Below are 5,433 nucleotides of genomic sequence, written 5' to 3' on the forward strand. Positions count from 1 at the left end.
TAACAGGTATGAATTAAGGGTTTCGCTATTCTCATCGTCCTTATCTGGATCGGCTTTTATTTGGTTTATATCATTACTTCTAAACTTTGTTATTACCTAGGCCGATCTGGAGAAACAGTTCCAGAAATATTTATTTTCTAGAGTTCATGAAAAGAAGCTCACCGATTTAGTAAGACTAAGGCAGCATAATGATGAATCGGTAGAAAGTTTTGTGCAGAGGCTTCAGGATGTGAAAACAAATGTTATAGCCTGGTTTTGGATGATCGGCAGCTAGCTAATTTGGCTTGTCTAGGGTTGTTGCCACATCTCAAGGACAAATATGCTTCTCAAGAAATTGAAAGCTTGAGTCATCTGGTACAGAGAGTTTCTGATCAGGACACTAGAGCTTTTGAGCCAAGAAAGAATTGGAATAAAAAGGTGTCATTTGTAGATGAAGCGAAAGATTCTGATTCTAATGAAGAATCTGTCATCGGCTTAGCAGAGTGGGTGAAAAATAAGAAGCTGATTTCTTGTCCTTTTGGCCAGAAAGAACCATAAAAGTTTGTTTTTGATATCTCTAAAGCCGATGGGATATTTGATTTCTTGCTTCAGGAAGGACAGATTAAGCTATCACCAAATCATGTGATTCCATCGGCAGAAGAGTTGAAAAAGATCAAGTATTCCAAATGGCATAATGCAACCTCGCACGACACAAATGAATGTAAGGTGTTTCGACAGCAGTTGCAATTAGCTATAGAGTCTGGAAGAATCAAGTTTGATGGCTCAATTAGAAGCCGATGAAAATCGACCAGCATCCTTTTCCCACAAACATGTTGGATGCCAAAGGTAAGACCAAAGTTCTGACGTCAAAAACTGCTGAGAAGAGCGCATCGGTGGATCCCCAACATCAGGTAACTACCGATGACGCAAAGGGAAAAGGTCTGTTGAAACAAAGTAGCAGCTCTAAAAGGCCACCCCGATCTGGTGTTGTGATCACCCATAGACGGCAATGGGAGAATTGGCAACAGCGTGAAGATCGGTATCGACGTCAGCAAAAAGAGAGGCGTCGGGAAGAGTGGAATCAACATAAAGATCATTGGGATTGCCTGTTCTTCATTCATTGTTGGGAACGAGGTATAGCTTAAGATGCTTCTACAGCTAACAAGGACAAACAATACAAAGAAGACATATCTATTCAGATTTTGACAAATTCTATCATTCCAATTCACAAGCTCATAACTGAAGATTTAGACCACCAAAAGTAGTGATCTAAGACATTTTGGAGACCTTAATAAAATTACTACACTTCTTCTATTAACTCCAAGACATGATTCTATATGCACACTAGTCAAACAAACTAAACATTCAGATCTGTTATTAACACGATCAGGATCTGACCAGAAACTTCAAAAGTTCATAACTCCTAAACCATTAGGCCTATGGTCATGAAAGTTTTAGGATAAACTAGATATAGAGGCCGGCTACAACTTTGGTATTCACTATAATTATAGAAAACACCATTATTGTCATGAAAATATTACAAGAATAGAAACTGCTCTTGCATCCAAAATTCAACACACATATCGAGCAATGTTTTTCCTTGTTCTATTAACAAGAGAGCACACACATGTATAACTCCAGTAGCTACAAACATTATTACCTAGATAAACAATAATTTAGTTTGGTGACAAGGAGGGATTAACATAAGAATCACAATTGCTTAAGTGAGGTTAAAGCATTTGCAAACTCTCTCATGAGCAACATATTCACCACTTGGCTAAACATGTGGACACCTACAAGTTCAAGCATATAGCCTCAACTATTTCTATTATAGGTAGGCCAATTTTTTACTTAGTTAATTAAAATTAGAGGCATCATGGAAAACATCCACATACATGTTCATCGACTAGCTTCAATTTTCAAAGGATTTTAGTTTCTGCTACTACTAACTTAGCATTCCTATAGAAGGAAACATTCAAGGCTAGACACATCGCACACTAGTTTCAAGCAAAACTATTCAAGTAGCATGGACTAAGGCAATTTTTGTATAGCTTCACACAAGGAAAAGAGTAGCATCACATCACTAACAAGTTACTTATAGTTAGAACAAGGATGAGAGAAGAATAGTTATGCATAATGCAACAATCATGATGATGCATGCTTTGTCTTATTCGTCCTCACAAAATTGTGAGCCTAAGATGACAATCACGTTCTATGTCGGTGGCATAACACGTACTCTCTCTCGATATATAGCTAGTCGTCGACTACGTTCAATCTATGCATTCGTGGTTAGCGTACCTGCGGAAGAATTTCATTTCAGCCCAACCCAATAATAAAATAAGTACAGAAATAAAAGTTTGGTCTCTAGGTTGAAAACTAAATACTTCCATATATACACCCCAATATATATATTTCTGCATATTACCCGAATGAAGTATGCCCATATATACACACAGACATGTATACACGGTTGTACCAACTAACCCACAATTAAGTACCTTCATATATACATGTGTGTAACATGTAAATATTCTAGTAACCACAACTAGCTTTCCCTTAGACCGACAGTTGGACAGTCAAGCTCTCACAACTCACATTCTTACCTTAGTGTTGAGGTATGTAGATCCATACATTACCACTCAAGCAAGTGATATCCATACAATTTCACGCCGTATGGACGGCGAAAGAAAAATATTGCTTACTATGGCGTAGAGGTATATGATCCATTCATTACCACTTAAGTAAGTGGCATCCATACTATTGCACACAGTATGGACGACGTAATAAAAGTTACAATAAAGTAAAACCCCCATAGTTAGTATTGGTTTACATAAAGCCACCTAGTAGTTCTTAATTGGGCATAAGTGGAGGTTGTCGCTAGCATAGTTTTTGTAAATTAGTTTTGACAAGTTTTGTCTGTAGCTAAAATTTTTAGTCCAAATAGGATTTTCAAAACCAAAACTTTGTTTCAAAAACAATATACCTGATAGTATTATACTTAATCTTGCTCCGATAGCAACAGTGACAGAACCGCCCAACTTATACAAGTTTAAGTATGACTGTCCCGGTTTAACACGTTGACACGCGCATACTCTTACTTATATAAACCTGGTAGTCTGTCGAGTGTCACGAAGGACCTCGGTAAATCAACGTTATACCAAGATCGCATGATTAAGCAAATACACATCACACAGAGATTTATAGTGGAAATAATATTACAAAAGAGTTCACAAACAATAATACAAGTTTGGATTTCCAAATCGATTAGAAAACATCTTAGCTTTCAAATGATTACAATAATATAAGTTTCAAATACATTTCTAGCATAAGTGACATCCTCTGACTAAAGCATGCAGATGGGAACACTATATAGATTCACCGAGCCCACCGGCGGTTAGCCACCATCTTTAGCAGACTGAAAACATCACCTGCAACATGGTGGGATAAACCCTGAGTACTCAAATGTACTAAGCTAGATTTACCCGATAGGAGAGAAATAAAAGACTCTCAAGGATATGCAAGGCTTATTTGGTAGAGTTGGTTGGATAGCATAACTTTACCAAAAAGAGCATTACTATCACGAGTTCTTACTTTTAATCTTTTAGTCAATATTTTAGCATCAAGTTCAGTTAAGCTACCATAGCTAGATTTTGCACCTATTCAATAGCAATCACTTGATTAATAAGCATCACATTAATAACCATATCTGGTTTATCATGTAGCCATCATCATCATAACCATTATGTTTCATTTAGTGTGTCTATGTTGTCGCTACTCAAGTCAAGTTCTCACTATAGCGGTATTCCTAGCACTCACCCAAGCATACCTCGCAAAGGTAGCTTTAAGTCACCTTTAGCACAACTCAGGACCAAGACGCGGGTCCGATCAGTGCCGTACCCCTAAGGACGACAATCTGCCAGGGTCAGGACTCTAACCTGACACTATGGTCTTACGCCATTGACACACTGCACATCCTTACTACCAACCGGGGTGCGCACTCAAACAGAACGGGGTATCTGACCTGAGTTGACTCATAGGCTTCATGGTCGAAACGAATTATCCAGCCAACTAAGTGTCAGGCACGCGTTCTGTAATATCCAATTTTAAGGACAAAACCAGATATACACCATATGTGAGTCTTAGGAGTCAAATCTCACATATAGCTACAAATAAGGGGTAATATCAAAAGACAATGCATAAATATATAACGTACTTAGTATAAAAGAGATAACCTTTGATAGCAAACAGCGGATAGACAACTCCAACCTTCGGGTATTAACTTCACTCTATAGGATCCAACTGAGTTGATCACAAACTTAACACTCCTCCTGATTTATGGGGGAAATAGCAAGAGTTAGTCCATGTCGAAATCCACAAGTAGCAACTAGATTATATTGATCCCACAATCTCATGATCAATATGATATAAATAATGTAAACCATTAAACAATAAATAATAAGCATATTTAACACACAGGAATCATCACCCTTAATGTAGATGTCCCCAAAGCCGCTCCTGACCGTGAGCTCGACTAGTATACTAGTTTTAACACTCTGCAGAGGTTGTACATCTTTACCCATGAGTCATGATTTATCCTTTCGCCCAAGGTAATCAGCCTCTTAACCCACTACCAAGGAGGGTTGGCAGGGATCACTATGAAGCCTTTCAAAAGTTCGTCTAACATGTTAGGGCCACAAGGTTTTCTTCGCGCGCAGATATAGAGCCCCCTTCCGATGGCACAATGACTCGCAGCCTATACACATACAGACAGAGGCCACAATATACCCAAAACGGTTCAGCCCCTCCGCCCTTTCGGGTAACCTCTAACAAACTAGAAAAGGTCTTCATACTGAGCTAAAGCCAAAGACATTATAGCCCTCATAGTTGCACTGTTGTCCCGGGTGATCACGTACAGATAAATCATCAAGTCGCTAAAAAGTCATTTTATCATTTATTACATAACATTAATCTAGTCACAGGATCATGGTCATAGAAATAAAATCCAAATGCTATACTTGCCTTAAACTTAGATCCTTCTTCTAGTGCAAACCTTCAACGGATTACTTCTTCTTGATTGCCAATTCCTTCTTATCCCCAACGTACTTTCTCATTGACTGGACAAGATCATAGAGCACCACACAAACATCCAAGCATTCATACACGAGCAAACAATAGAAATAAATTAGAACAGTACACCAATCAATAAAAAGGTTTGAAAACTAATCTGCACATTTGCTACGAGCACCAACAAGTGAAAAATACTCTAATGGGAGCTACTGGATTGTAACTACATGCGTATTAACATAGCATTTCTATTTTTTTTTAAAAAAAGAAAACGGACAGAAATCATATCAACGTCATCCCATCCTATGATGTCATCAAGCTTCATAGGTCATCATCAAGCTAGCAATCCGATCAACAAGCAGGAATTGGAAAAACTTACAATACCAGGAG

This window comes from Sorghum bicolor, chromosome 2, assembly GCF_000003195.3.
Source record: "Sorghum bicolor cultivar BTx623 chromosome 2, Sorghum_bicolor_NCBIv3, whole genome shotgun sequence".
NCBI classification, from domain to species: Eukaryota; Viridiplantae; Streptophyta; class Magnoliopsida; order Poales; family Poaceae; genus Sorghum; species Sorghum bicolor.